This window comes from Equus asinus, chromosome 19 (genome assembly GCF_041296235.1).
Source record: "Equus asinus isolate D_3611 breed Donkey chromosome 19, EquAss-T2T_v2, whole genome shotgun sequence".
NCBI lineage: Eukaryota > Metazoa > Chordata > Mammalia > Perissodactyla > Equidae > Equus > Equus asinus.
Window position 1 is genome coordinate 21,222,388 of NC_091808.1, and position 16,211 is coordinate 21,238,598.

General features: G+C 45.1%; 1 long non-coding RNA gene across 1 annotated transcript in view; it reads right to left on the bottom strand.

Moving 5' to 3' along the window:
• Positions 1–6,632: 6,632 nt before the first annotated feature.
• The window catches only part of LOC139041059 (uncharacterized), a 72,518-nt gene continuing 62,939 nt past the window's right edge, over positions 6,633–16,211 (bottom strand). Inside the window, exon 6 of the long non-coding RNA XR_011495563.1 lies at positions 6,633–10,233. This is a non-coding gene — a long non-coding RNA (uncharacterized lncRNA). The remainder of the gene's footprint in view (positions 10,234–16,211) is intronic.

The following is a 16,211-nucleotide window of genomic DNA, read 5'->3' on the forward strand; positions in this document are numbered from 1 at the left end:
TCTACACTTCTCTTCAACAACCATCTTCTCGTCCTTTTCTTGACCTTCCTCTTCTCCTTTCTCTCTTCACCCCAGCAAATTAGAGAACCTTAGATTGCGTGACTTCCATGAGAGGAATGAAGGCAGATATTTCTATTTTCTTCTTTCCCACTAAATCATCAAATTGAAGTCAATGACCCCACAATCAAGTTAAATAACTACCTGGGGGAGGCACAAAACCCTTTCTAATGGTCTGAAGTGTTGCACTGAGGTTCATTGAATGAAATCCCAGAAATGCTCATCCTTGATTATGGCATCCTTACTGAGCCCGACAGGTGCTCAGTAAGACTCCCCTTATCGTCTCCAGGTTTCAAGGTAGGAACTGCCAAAATCTCTCTTCTACTGAGAGGTCTTGAAGGAATGAGTCAAACCTGTAGCTATTTAGACTGCTGAGTATTTTCAGAGCAGCCAGAGCCACTTCAGAGGGCAGGATTCCTCCTTGCTTCAAGCTTTCCTCCTAATTGCCTGACCACGTAATTTCACTTTGCCCATAGCATCTATTTCCTCTCAAACAAAAAGTAGCCCTTTTCTATCAGCACATGAATAGACCATCAACATCTAATGTTGGCCATTTTGACCCTAACTTAAATTCTTTTTTAGAATATGGCAAAAAACCAATCCATCAACAGGTTAGTATTCTCCCTGACTAGAACGAAATCTGTAGAAGATCAAGGACTTCGTATGTTGTGTTCTCCACTCCCCATCCCCAGGACCCAGAGCAGCGTGGGCACATTCCTAATGGTTTACATTTAACAGGCTCCCTCATGAGACATCTTGGCATATCAGTGTTGAAAGACTTGACACCCAGCCTGAAGGGCGATGCACCAAATAAAGTCATCTTTTCTCATTTCACCAGCTGAGCAGGCAAGTTTTGGAAGGCTAACTCTTCTCCCCAAGATTCACTGGCCCTCTAGCCACATTCTTTGGTGGGCAGAGGAGTTTCTTCATAAGTCCTGGCTGCACAATAATCTGATTGTTAAAGGGCACAGAAGTGACGTACATGGGACCGGGGCACCACATTGGTTTTCTAGGGCTGCTATGACAAAGTACCACAGGCTGGGTGGCTTAAAACAAGAAAAACTTATTCTCTCACAGTTCTGGAGGCCAGAAGTCTGAAATCAAGGTGTCATCAGGGTCATGCCCCCTCTAAGACTCTGGGTAGAATCCTTTCTTGCCTCTGCCTAGCTTCTGGCGGTGGCCGTTGATCCTTAGCCTTCCTTGGCTTGCAACTGCATCATTGCAATCTCAGCCTCTGTCACTACATGGCATTCTCCCTGTGCTGTCTTCTTAAAATGACACAAGTTATATCGGATTAAGGTCCACCCTAATGACTTCATGCTAATTTGTTTATCTGCAGATTCCGTATTTCCAAATAATGTCACATTCACAGATACCAAGGTTTAGGACTTGACTTTATTTTTTGGAGGGGACAAAATTCAACCCATACCAGGCACTCTGTTTCCCTCTTGTCACGTGCAGACTCACATGCAAGCAAGCAGGCATGCATGGCCAAGCCTGGCCTGCTGCAGAGAAGACGCTGAGAGGATGGGCTTGACCGGGGAGTCTGAGAGCGGCTTCTGACTCTGGGCTGGTGAACCACATGACCATGGGCAGGCCACATATTAAGCCCACTTTTGAACAGACAGGGGAACTGAGGCTTTGAGAGTCTATCTAGCTCACCAAACTCACATGGAAGTTGTGAGAATGGAAGAAAATACACTTGTGAAAATGAATCATAAAACCTGGAAGCTATTTAAATATGAGGGGAGATCCTCATTCTCCAGGTTGCTTTGGTCTTTATGATGAGAGGAGGACCTGTATCCAAGAAAGCGGAGCTGGGAATGTTGGGATTTTCCCATGACAGATCACTTGACCCTTTCCTAGTTTCCTCCAGAATCCAGAGCTCTTCCACAAAATCCCAGACATACTTTTCCTAAAGCCCTTGTTTCCTTAATCATTATCCCTGGCTGGATTTCCAAGAGTATTCCTGTTCATGCTTTAGATGTATGAATGTGGAACTTAAAAAGCTTTTGGTCCCCTCTCTGAGAGATCCCTCTAAGTCAAAATGAGGTTATATTTCAGCCCTAAGAAAGACTCAAGCCCTAATCCTAGAACTTTAGGGCAGTTCAGAGTTCAATGCCATGGAACAGGGGTAAATCTCCTTTGTCCACCTTCACTTGCCATTGCGCTTGCCACATTGCAACTAGAGTGATGTTTCTAAAATGCAAATCTGGTCATGTAACTCCTCAGAAGTTACATGGATCAATCAATGGATCCCTATGACTTGCCAGGTAAAATATACAATTCCTGTAATGACTTGTGGGCCTTCCACAGCCTGGCCTCTCTCTGCCCCGAGCCACGTCTCTCCCCGTGGACCTGCAGCTTATCCATGGAGATCCATTTGCAGTTTTCTGGATACACCAAGTTCTCTCGCCACTCCTTTCCATTTTGTATTCTTGTCTTTCAGTTAGAAAGAAAACAAACACAACATAATAATGCTTGGTATTTTACCACCAGGAATGGACCATGGTCCCATTTAGCCTGGAGAGTTTGTGAATCTAAAGGTTAATTTTTGAGTTTTGGTTATTTTCAATCCTGTTCCCCATGTTCTGTCCCCACATAAAGGAGATGTTAGACTCTGCGAGCCCCTGGGACCGTACTTTCTGTGGCTGTTGCTGCGCTGTTGTTGTCAGACATTCATCAGACTACAGTCCAGATTACGTGAACATGGGAGAATGGAGAGAGAGCACGCCCCTGTGTGAACACCCACACAACTGCAATAAATCATGATAAGTGACATCAGCAGCCCCAATATGAATTTTCCATGCCTATGGAGGAGGCTCCAGCCCTCTCATTTCCTTGCTTTCTTCCTCTCTCTCTTCCCCCCACGTCATTCTCCTCTTTCTCCCCACCACCACCTCACTTCAGGCTCTCACCACATCACAGCTGGACCATTGCAGGAGTCTCCTGCAGATCTTCCTGGAGTGCTCTGAAATGACCTCGCCTCCTAGGCCAGTATTTTTCTTCTTTTTCTTATTCTTCATGACTCTAAATTCTCAAGTTCTTTGGAAATTCCTGTTCCTTTTGCAACTTTACCACCAACCCCACCACCACCCAAATTAAAAAACAAACAACAAAAACAGTGTAGAGAGAGGCAAGTAGGCAGTACACCTATCCTATACCTTACCCATAGTCAGTCCCCCAAGATCTCAGCTAGCTACTATAATGACCTTCCCTTCTCCCCCCAAAAAGAATTGTCTCTTTGGGTCCTAGTTCCAGGCCTTTGACTTGCCTCAAATAGGAACGCAACCATCCAAATCTCTCTACCATAGTCTGTGCCTGGCTACACCCAGACTCAGTTGTTTATTCTCTTAAACAGACAGGTATAAACATCTTTGACTTACCTGAAACGCAAACACACCCTGAAGACATTTCTCCACCTCTCTCTTAGATCAATCTGAATCAACAAAGTGTGAGCAAGCAGGCCAACCTCACCCAGAACCTCAGGGTAGAGCAAGCAGGAGATAACCAGTGTGAGTCTTAATCCTAAACCTTTGATGAGTGGATGGCCCTGTGGATCGTCTTTCTCTTGCACTTTGATGTGAAGCCTTTGGCTGTGACTCAGCCTGGGAGAGGGTGGGGGTGCCCAGAAAGAGAGAGAGATACCAAGCAAGACTGCCACCAGGGTCATGCCACCAAGTAGCACGAATTCAGCTTCCCAGAAACTTGCACCCTGAGAAATTCAATTATCACCCTGAGACACACAGCTCAGAGGGACTCACAGGTCTTGAGTAAGGTGCCAACAACAAGGGGAAAAAAAAAGGAAATAAAGACATTTTAAAAAGCCTCCTTACAAAAACAGAAAACTCCTTACCCTGCAAAGCATTTGCTTAACAGGAGCAAACTGAAAACTTGACAAGTCTCCGTGAATTGGGCAGGGCAGAAAAGTACACACCTCAAAAGAAAGGGAAAATAAACCCAGCAACAACAACAAAAAAACCAAATGAATGTACTTTTCTTCTGCAGGATGAAGTGGAAGGAGAAAGCATGGAACAGGGATTTAGGTGTAGTTAGGTTCTACTAACTAGATTATTGATTTGAACCTAGTCTCTTAACCTCTCTGCACCTTTGTTTCATCACCAATATGTAACCCGAATAAACTCAGAGACCCATGTGATTTAGTTTCAGAGAAGCATCAGATTTAAGAAGCAACATCCAAAAATTAAAAGTAATAAAGATGAAATTCCATTTATTATTCATGTCTGTCTAAAGACATTAATGGGGATGAAGCTATATGGCTCTTAGAAACACTCATTCAAATTCTCTTTCCTCTCCAGCCTACTCTCTTATCTGAGCTATTCCGGCTCTGGTCTCCAGGGGGAAATAAAAAGCCTCCTCTTTCACTCCCTACTCATTCAGTTTTCTGTCATTTTCATCCTCTCTCCCCACTCCCCAAGTACTGTAATATCTAGATCAACTTAGCTCTTCTTCCAGGAAAAAATTCTCTCCTCCTGTAAGAGTACAGGAAGTGGAAATTGGACTCGCGTTTACACATTCTTTTGATGAGGTTGGGGAAGGGAAAGGTCGTTAAACAATTTTAAAGAAGTGACTTTTGTCCAAGTATTGTTAATTTTTGGTCCAATAACACTAAATATGATATCTCTAATCTGTCCTTGCTTACCTCACAAATTTGTTGTGTAGATCGAGTAAGATAATGTACACTCCTTTAGAAACCATAAATCACTATAATCACAGGCAGTATTCTTACGTGAATCTATGATAAAAGGATTGGTATAATTTCTCTTTCCTGGATGGCAAGGCAAAAATATAGGAAGAAGAAAGGGAGAATTTCTCCTTGAAATAACCACGTAAATGATTATATGTCTGAAATTGTTAAGCATATTCCTGTGTTGTCTAACATGTCTTCATCTTACTTTTTCAGTTTTAGCACTCCTAAGGATAGAGTTGTTGTTGTTGTTGTTGTTTTTGTCATATTGTGTCTCTATAAATGGGGTCCTCCATTAGTTAATTAACTAATTTATCCAAAGTAAATATTTATTAATGATTTAGTCATTTCCTCCCATATACGTATATTTTTAAACATCTTCTGTGAGTCTGGTTCTGGGTGGTAAATAAATCCTAGCCCTTTCCCTCAAGCAGCTCACAATCTAGTGGGTGAGGTGAGAACGTAAGCAGACACTTGAAGTCATTGATTCCTGATGGAGCAAAGTCCAAGGAAAGGGATGGGGATTGAGAGCCCAGCCTACGGATGAAACAGCTGCCGTTGCTAATGCCTAATCCAGACCTTAGGCCTCCTGTGGGCTAAGCCAGAGAGTGCCCAGCAACTGTGCTGTACAGTGTCGTTTGGTCATGCTCCAGCTATTTACATCCCTTCCTCCTTTGCCTACATCCTCTAAAAAAGACTGAAAAAGACAGACCACACTTTCCCAGCTTCCCCTGCAGTTAGAGACGTTCATGGAATCTGGTTCTAGGCAGTGGGGAAGTCGGTTGAGGAGCTTTGGGAAAGTTTTTCTTCCTTGATAATAGAAAAGAGAAGCAGAAGACGGAAAAAAGCTAGACAGTTTCTGCACAGCAAAGGAAACAATGAACAAAATGAACGGTCAACCTACGGAATAGGAGAACATGTCTGCAAACCCTACATCTGATAAGGGTTAATATTCAAAATATATAACGAACACTTAGAACTCAATAGCAAAAAAAAAAAGCACAAATACCATGATTTTTAAAAATGAGCAAATAAGTTGAATAGACATTTCTCAAAAGAAGACACACAAATGATCAGCAAATATATGAAAAGGTACTCCACATCACTAATCATCAGGGAGATGCAAATCAGAACCTCAAGGAGATATCACCTCGTATCTATTAGGATGACTACTATCAAACAAACAAAAGATAACTCATGTCGGTGAAGATGTGAGAAGTTGGAACCTTTATACACTGTGGGAATGTAATGGTGCAGCCACTACGAAAAACAGTATGGAGATTCCTTGAAAAAGGAAGTACCATATGACCCAGCAATCTCATTTCTAAGTATAAATCCAAAAGAATTGAAGGCAGAGATGTCTGCACAGCTATGTTCACAGCAGCATTATTCACAACAGCCAAGATACGGAAACAACCTAAATGCCTATCAACCGATGAGAAGATAAAGGAAATGTGGTATATACATAGGATAAAGTATTATTCAATCTTAAAAAAATAAGAAATCCTGCCTTATGTGACAACCTACATAAACTTGGAAGACGTTCTGCTAAGTGAAAGAAGCCAGTCACAGAAGGACAGATACTGCGTGATCCCACTTACAGGACGTATCTAACAAAGTCAACTCATGGAAGAAGAGAGTAGAATGGTGCTGACCAAGGACTGAGGGAGGAGGAATGGGGAGATGTTGTCCAATGGGTGTAAGGTTTCACTTATGCTAATGAATAAGCTCTAGAGATCTGCTATACAACATAGGCTCTTAGTTAACAATACTCTATTGTACACTTAAAATTTTGTTAAGAGGGTAGATCTCATGTTAAGTGTTCAACAAGAAAAAAAAGGAAAAATCCATGCTCTGTACCCCTTTCTTTTATTTTTGACCTTTGAGGACATGATGTACAATTATGCAACGTGCATCTTGCAACCATAAGATGGCAAGGTGGAGAACTTAAATCAGAAGAGCCCTGGTCCTTGGTGACATAGTTGAGCCATCAAATTATCCAGGAGCTCATCTGTCTCAGAAGGAAACCATCAATGTCCATCCTGCAGGTTACTGTTAGTATCTTCCTTGTTGTTGTTACTTGCAGCTGAATATTTCTCATAAAGAGATGCAGCCTGTCAGAACTAGGAGACATAGATTTTTTTTTACTTTATTATTTCTTAGTTAGTAGCCCACAGTTTATGGAAACAAATCTTTATTACCTCGAGTTGTGCTTTCTGCGACTTTGCGACGGGGTAGGCTGCTTTGCTCAGAAACCCTCTCCTCTTCTTCCTCTCTCACACCTCGCATTTGCAACAGAGAATTTAGAAAGTTTCCCAGGTATGGAATGTAGGTTGGCTATGAAGCGCTAATAATTCTACTAAAATGATTTACCTTAGGTCAAGGAGTAAGATGTTTTTTATACAACTAAAGGAAAAAATATTGTGGGGGTGGGGAGCACATTCCTGAGGGTGGCAAATATGGCAACCTTCTGAGTATGTAGCAAGAACCACATTCCTCCCTGTGCCACAGACCATGGGCAACACTGCCCTTGGGACCACAGAGACTGCGTAGGGTACTGGGAAAGAAAACTGCAAGGAGAAGACAGGCTCACAAAGGGCAGGCAGAGAGCAGAAAACAAGTATTTTGCAGGGCCCTGGTAAAAAAAAAGATGAAAAAAGCCATGGACAGTTTCCTTTAAAAATATACATGCACTCAAAATTTTGCATACAAATTTTGAGAATTTTCTGTCTTCCTGAAGACTACCCATGAATTATGGTTTAATGTCCTCTGCCAAAGTGTTACTGGGGATGCTGAAGAAAAAAGCAGTTTGGTAGAAATATTAAATAGAAGGGGGAACATCTTCCACAAATAGGAAGATGGGTCCCTGCAGAGGGCAGGAGGAGAGGACCAGTACGAGAGGCATTGGAGACGGTAGTGAATGGGCTTGGCTAAATTCGGAGGGTAGGGCACTGGCCTCATTTAGAGTGAGGACAAGTGGACTGGGGATGTGATAGAAGTTTGGTGGGGACCCTGAAGCACACACTTACCAGAGGTAGCAAGCAAGTCTCACAGAGCCATCAGCTAACTCTTGTTAGTGTAACTCTTACAAGTGAATATGCACGATTGTGGTTAATATGGAGAAAAACCTGGCTTCTGATGATTTTTGTCTTGGTGTTCCAGTGTTTTCTATATTTTCAAGAGAAGCTAAGATTCTGAATGTTTATGTAAATATCTCCTGATTTTTGAAATATCATCTCAATGTTTATACTCTGCAGGCAACTAAGATCAGCTATGCATGCCGGATACAGCCCATAGGCTTCCATTTCGAAACTTCTGCATCGAATGTGTGCAACGGTTGGTAACAATTTCAGGTGTCTGAGGTGCCTAAGAAGCAGGGATGGAGAGGAAACCAATTCAGGAGAATTTGGGTCTAAGACAGCCGGCTGCCGATGTGCTGTGTGACCTCAAAAACGTCCTTAACCTATTTCCTCATCTACATATAAGGAGACGGAAGCAGATGACCTCCAAGGCTCCTCTTGATACTGCTTGGACATTCTGAGGTCCTGTGGCTGACCTGATGGGTGCGATGTACACTGGTGCAGCCTGACATCTGAGAAAGCACATCCAGCTGGTCTCTGAGGCTTTCAGCACCTCCTCCCCATTGTGGTCCAGCGTCCCCCTGTACCTCAGTTAAGTGGATGTCAGTCTGTATTTTCTCAGCATCCTGGGGAAGAATGAAATGACTTTGGGGCCAGGATCATCACAAATGGCAGTTGCCTCACCTGTTTTGTGTGTCTGGGAAGGATCCCAGCACTGATAAGTATCAATCGCTCTGATCATGTCTCACAGAATACTGGCCAAACCCCAAACATGATAAAGCCTGCACCTGTAATTATCAGCAAAGTAATGGTGGAAAAGAGCCACTCCATCTATTAGCTAACACAGTGCAGGTGGCCAGCAGCCAGGCATGATCAGTCAGCCTAGAAGAGGTTGATGACACGTACTGTCCACCGAGACGTTGGCTCCCAGACCACAGCCTACAGGTTCAGACGCTGGGAGTCCCAGAATAACGTACCAGGTTGGTAACAGTCTGAGCAGGACAAAATCACAGAGAGCATTCTGCTCTTCAGAATATTAAAGTCACATAACTTGCCAAACTCACACAGCTAGGTAGAGACCAAGTCATAGTCAATTCATAGCAACTCCAAAGGCTGGACTTATCATCAAAGAATAACTAGTAAAAGAATATTCAGGAGAACATATTCAGTCTCTAGTGCAAATGAAAAATAAGAAATACATACCAGTAACCAGAAAAGTATCATTGAAATATGAACACGGGCTTCCAAAGTGAGTCTTTGTTGGAAAAAACACTCATTTATATGCATAAGTCTCAATATGTTTGTTAAAAATTCATTTGCAAAGTCATGGTCACAATATGTACATGACAATGTTTGAATCTATTCCTAGGTTAATAAACTTGCATTACATGACAAATGATATCCATAGCACTTTGATTGCCCCTATCGATCCATTCATCACAGCTGGAACATCTATTTTCAATGTCTGACTTCCTCCCTGGACTAGAGGCTTCCTGAGGACAAGAAACTGTTCATCTTATTTCAATTGCCTACCCTTAGCGCTGAGCCCAGCACCTAGTATATAGAACTGCTTCATAATTACAGGATGAGTAAGTGAATGAATGAATGAATGAATAAGCTCCATGCCACCAGCTAAACTTACTCTCTTAAGGAAGTAAACAATTAGGGATTCAAGAGGCTGTTTTCCCCCTTGTGCCTTGACCACGTAGCATTTGAATTGTCTTTGAAAGCTGTGACTCCAGCCTTGCACAGAACATCCTGCCTTGTCATTCTTCCAGTTTTGGAAGAGATTTGAGATCCCCCTTCCTCTGTGTAGGCCTTCCCTCAGCTGAATCACCGTTCGATTATATTCTTCAATTCAACATTTACTAAATGCCTACTATGTGTAAGGCAAGACAATCCTTTCTCAATACCCAAATTGAGGTTAAGAGTCGGTTTGGTGATTTTTATTTTTTTACCCCAGAGTGCCTATCATATAACTCTGTTATATGATATATATGTGTTGTATAACTGGGTGTTAAATGAATACTTATTACTCCTTCCACAGTTTGGTTCTTGGCAACCGGTCTGTCCAGAAAGTCTACGCTGCATCTTCACCGCTGCTGCTTGACGATGTCAGTCAGTTTCCTCGTCCTAGTCAGCGAGAAGGAGATGGATCAGCAGCCAGTCATGTATAACGTGGGTCTGTAAAGAGCTCAAATCGTCTTCCCCTCTGGATCGTTAACTCCTGTGGGAAGAGAGGCCAGCTGTCTTTCTACACATGCATTTCATGGTTCTCTCTTCTAGATGATGACTCTACCACCACAAAGTGGCCAGGGCTTCTGCTTCCTGACTCCTGCTTCTGAGCCTCTTCTCCAAGGCCATGGTGGTTCTGGGCTGCATGGAACCCTGTGGACAGATGGGTAAGGAGGGGCTTAGTCACAGTACCAGCACTGCAGGAGTTCATGTTGTGGGGGATCCACCGGCCAGAAGGACTCTGGGAATCTGAAGGCCAAGGCACCTGTTAAGGCCTGAATGTTTGTGTCCCCCCCGCCCCCCAGAAATTCAAATGTTGAAGCTCTAACTCCCAATGAGATGGTATGTGGAGGTGGGGCCTTTTGGGAGATGCTTAGGTTTAGATGAGGTTGTGGAGGTAGAACCCTCATGATGGGATAGCGCCCCTATAAGCAGAGGAAGAGAGAGAAACCTTGCTCTTTCCAGGCCCATGCACCAAGCAAAGGCCATGTGAGGACACAGCAAGAAGGTGGCCACCTACAAGCCAGAAAGCAGGCTCTCACCAGACACCAAGTCTGGAAGTGCGCTGATCTCAGATTTCCCAGCCTCCAGAATTGTGAGAAATAAATGTCTGAGTTTAAGCCACCCAGCCTGTGGTATTTTGTCGTAGCAGCCCAAGGTGACTCAGACAGATCCCCTACCAGCCGGTTCCCTTCACAGGTGATACCCACCCTGGGCTGCCCTCTCTCTGCATCACAGCACATTCAAATGGCCCTCTGTACGGCACGTGCAGACAACTCATGACAGTGGCGAAATGCAGCACGTGTCAGCGAGTCCTCCAAGAAGAACCACACGTCATCCTAAATTCCCCACTTTCCTTCGGCTTGACTGCTCCCTCCGCCGAGAGTCAGAACTCTTCAAAAACACGGTGTTGGATCCATGTCCGTCTCAAATCAGGGATCTGTGGAACAGCCTCGATGCTGTCCTCACATAATTGCTGGTATCAGCTTTCAACCTTGTTCCCCATCCTCAGCAAGAGTGACAGAGCAAGGAAAATTAGAAGCGGAAGAGGCCAGCCCAGTTGGTGGGTCCCTATGTCTAGACAGGCTAATGAGTAAAAAGTGTTCCTCTTGGAGGTCCTTGAACCAGGAAAATAACTTCAAAGACTGATCCTCTTTTTCCCCCTGGTCAGTCCATGCCGCCTTCCTGAGATCCCTGTCCCAGGGTAAGTGGGGAGGAACGCCTCGTCTTGGCACTCGGGCCCTGCTCTGCACAGGCCCTGCAGCCCGGCTCCACCCCTCTCCCTTTAGGAGGTCTATTGGGCACCAAAGTCTCCCCTTGCTGGGGGTCTCCTCATCGAGGCCGGCCTTTCAAAAGACTCAGTGTATGGTCCCCAGCAGGGCAAGACCTAAGGAGGGCCAGGATACTCTGTTCCTCAAGATTTCTCATTACATTTTTTTAGTGGTCCTTTCTCTTTCCTAAAATTCACAGAATCCATTGATCAAAAGTCAGGCCGGCCCCACGGCTGAGTGGTTAAGCTCACGCTCCGCTTGGTGGCCCAGGTTTTCGCCGGTTTGGATCCTGGGCTCAGACATGGCACTACTCATCAGGCCATGCTGAGGCAGCGTCCCACATGCCACAACTAGAAGGACTCACAACTGAGAATACACAACTATGTACCAGGGGGATTTAGGGAGAAAAAGGAAAAATAAAATCTTAAAAAAAAAAAGTTGACAGGGACCTTAAAATCCAGCCACTCGTCCTTTCTGCAGGATTCCACCTGCAGAAAGTCATTCAGCCTCTTCTTAAAAACTACATACGGAGAACTCACAGTTTCCTTTTCCATCTTTGGTCAGCTCTGTTAGAATACTCTTCTTTTTAATTCAGACAAAATACCTATAGTTTGTAATAATTGGTTTTCCTGGAGTTTTAGAATCACAGATAAGTAGAAGATCTATAATGGAGCATAGAGGAAATCTAATTCAGTCCCTTCACTTTCAGGGAGCCCTTTCAATGCAGTGAGCTCCTGAGATATCACAGGGAGAGTCAGTGATACGGACAAGACAGGAGAGCAGGTCACATACCCGCCGCCCCTCTTTCTCTCGGGACCAAATTCCACCATAAAAGTTGTAACCCTTTGTGACTTAAAGTTTTGATGTGTGGAGTACATGGCTTCAAACTGATTCCTAACTATTATTCTGGCTAAATGTCAGATATTTTCCAAACAGAGCAAAATGCCTCAATAAAAGACCCAAGAGGGACACCGAGAGATGGAATGAATAAAGAAGAGACAGAAGATTTTAAGGACAAACCTCAATGTGCTCCTGTCCAGGGTCTCATTGAGGGAGAATAGCACCCTGGGTGGTCGTCTTCTGGTCTGCCAGTTCTGGACACAGCTGGCAGTAGGGCGGTGGGGTGGGGGACAAGAGAGGCCAGCCAAAGCCCAGATGGCAAATCAATAGGAACAGTACCCCTCGATCTGTGTAGGGTTCTCTAGTTAGCAAGATGCTTCCTCGTCCATTTTCACATTTGATCTTCACAATCACATGGCAATGTAGACTACAATTATCCTCATTTAGAGGATAATTGGCATCTTTAGATAATGAGAAACTGAGGCTCACAGAAGTTAAACATGGCTGATCAAGTTCGGAGAACTAGTCATTGGCGGAATAAAGACTAACCAAGGGGTCCAGACTCCCTACCACCTCAGGAATCCTGGAACTGTAAGATAATACTAATAGCTAATATTTATTGAGCAATTATTACATGCCATGAGTGCCTCTGAGTGTTTTATCTGTTTCAATGCATTTCACCTTGCACCACAACCCTGTGATTTGGATATCATTTTTATTTCCATTTTGCAGGTGAGGAAGCTTAGGTACAGAGATGTTAAGTAACTTGTCCAAGGATACATAGCTAGAAAGATAGCAAGTCAGATTTCAAACCCAGGAAGTCTGAACAACTGCACTGTGCTGCCTCTCTGTGGGTGCCCCCCAGACCAGCAGCCCTGGGCTTCAAGGACAGTCCTAAAAATCTCATGCTCAGGTCAGATTTTTGACCCATGAGATCACTTCTAACAACGTGCCCTTGTTTTTATCTCCTGCTAAATGTTTTATCTTGATCAAACTACCAATGAGCCAGCTTAGAAGGCACTTTGGTCTCAGTTGCACCTACAGCTGAAAATCACAAATTCGAAAGGTTAAAACAACGTTTTATCCTCTCCTCTCTTTCTTTCCTCCCCTGCCCATCAGAGTGGAAGGAGTCAGGCTGCCAAGGCCAACCAAGGGAGGAACTCACGGAGCAGCCTGAATGATTCGGTCTGCTCCTCCCAGTGCCCTCTAGAGTCATCCAGACCCACAGGCAGGGTTTCAGGATTAAGCTGGGAGTCTCTGGAAAAGTCCAGAGACCACACAGCTCAGGGGTTCCATCCAATCTCTCAGTCTGAGGGCCAAAACCCACCAGCTTCACTACACACCAGCCTTCACTGGATGAAAAGCTGGGCCCTGCGCTTGATGAGACAGCGTGAGAATCTAAGGCTCGCAGGTTTCTGTCCAGATTCTCCAGCCTCTCTCTCTCTTCATTGGGTCTTCACCCTTGCTCCAGACTTCTGCTGAGGCCAGTAGCGTTAGGGCCAATGCTGGCCTTTCAACGCTGTGAAAACTCAACTCTTGGTCATGGATCTGTTTGCAAGATGGAGAAGAAGAGGTCAAAGGCGCAGCTATGGGTCATGTCCCCAGTACTCCCCACACTGAGCCTTCCCTCCACTTCTTCCCTCCTTCAGAATTGCTGGCCTCAACTTTGCCTTGGCTTCCTGTCTTGGCTTGTTCTACTGCCAGCATGCTCTCTTTCCTCCATCCACCACCACAATCAGAGTGATCATCCTCAAGTCCAGCTCCAGGCATGGCACTCTGCTGCTCTGAAGTCTTCAGTGGTTCCCCATTGCCCACCATCTCAACTCTTAATAAAATCCTTAATATGGTTTTCCCTCCATAAGACCTTCCATAATCTGACCACAGCTTGTCTTTCCAAAAAGTGAATCAAACTGATTGTTGCTTTCCCCAGAGGGGGACAGTGGCCATTCAGGGAACTTCCAGGCTCTACAAATCAGTTAGAGGGAGAAGGAGTCCAGGCCCCTGCTTCACTTTACCTAACTCCCTGGCCTTCGCCTCCTGCATCTCGAGTTTTCCAGTCATTCACTGAAGAGTGGGGGACAGCCGGACTCTGGGGTCCCTTCTGAAGGCGTGAAAGGAGCGTAAACCTAGACCAGGACTCTAAGTGGATGGGAACATGGATGAGAGGGTAAATGACTTAGAGGGAGTCTCAGAGAGTGAGGAATTAGCTGTGAAGAAACTAGGTCAAGAAGGGAAGACCTTGGGAAACGTCAAAGTTGGCGGTCCTGCCTCAGTACCTCAGTGACACATTGAAGTCATCTGGGCACTTTATAAAACAGCGAAGGGAGCCTGGGTCCTACTCCAGAGATCCCGATTTAATTATCCTGGAGTGCAACCTAGTCACTGGGATTTTTAATAGCTCCCTGGTGATTCTAACATGCTGCAGAGTTTGCGAACATAACCCTAAGGGAAGGGTAGGCACAGAGGGGCAATGACATGACCTTTATCAAAGAGAGAAGTTGGCCACATCGAGTTCCGAGGGACTGGCCTGAGGAGACAATCTATGCAGCAAAACAAACCTTCGACTCCCCCAGCAGATAGTGACTATTTTCCTCACCTCCTAGGGCCAACGACATCTGGTTCGCTCAGAGAGACTTCCACACGAGAGGGCTGGTTCCATCATTACTGCTGGCTCGTGAACGCTTGCGCCTTCCAGGCCTCTGTGCCCAGACCTGAGAGGAGCGGAAGGTTCCGCTGACGTGTGAAGGCTGCAATTACCACCCTGATGTGGGCTCAGGTCTCCGCAGGTTGTGTCCTCTCAGCTCACCTGAAAGCTGATTTATTTTTAGCTTTGCTGGCTTCGGTCTGGGTGAAAAGACTGAGATATCTATCAGGCTGGGCCGCGTTTTCCTCCCACACTGTCCTTAGTGAACCGTTGAGCCGTCCTGGAGAAGCCGGATGACTGGTGTCAGAAATGCCCTAGGGAGAGCTGCTCATCAGGCTCTCTCTCCACACACACCGAGCTGTGCCCTTTCTCGGCCACCAATAGCCAGAACCGCCAGCTCTGCTCTGGAACTGGAAGGGAGTGTGGCGCCAGCCAGCTGTTACTTCTCAGAGGCTGGGGTTCAATGCAGGGCGTGGGGAGCAACTGAGAGAGTAGAGCTAAATCCACACATTTTCACTTCACTGCAAAAGTTTCATGTTAAAATCTTTGGAAAGATGCTACCAAACAATGGTGGTTAAACATTTGAAAAAATAACGTGGAGACAGCAGCAACCTAGGACAAACTCCTGTTCTTGGCTCCTCTTTGTCCCTTCTGGGCATGACTTCTGCAATTTTACACCTTTTTTGGGGGGGTGTATGAGCTATAACTGCCATTTACCCTCCGTGCACAGTACCCATTCTTTGCTACTCTCCTTTATACATCCTCAAACGTATGGACTGCATCATTAGCTCGTGCTTGCTGGCTTCTGGTTGGACTTAACCAGTGGGGAATACCAGAGAAAAGTCCTGATAGGAGAGATCGAAGAAGGGTGAAGTTAGAGACAAGGCAGGGGCTGGAGTGGGGAGAACACGGAAGCAAGAAGGCTGGGCTGCAGTGTATCCATTTTGCTGTGGATTGAAATCAAGAAGTGAGATGATCAGGCTTGTACTTAAGGGAGATTCCTCTGGCTGCAGGATGGAGAAAGGATTGAGGGACAAGACTGCAGATGAGGAAACCAGGTTGGTGGCAGCTATGACAGGCCAGCCAGAGATAAGGCCCTAAATGAACCAAGGTGGAAGCAGTGTTTCTAGAGAAGAAGGCAGGTGGTCAAGCAATGGTGGAGACACAGTATTGATCAGACTCTGAGTGACGGGATATGAGGAGAAAGAAATGAGAGCAGTAGTAGGGATGCCCTTCACAGAAAGAAAGAAGATACTGTTTTAGTATCTACATTAAAGAAATAAAAAAGATACTGCTATTAACCATGGCAGGCAGGGTCCTAAGATGGCCCCCAACATTCTCACCCCCAGGTGTACCCCTAGGATTATACTAGGCAT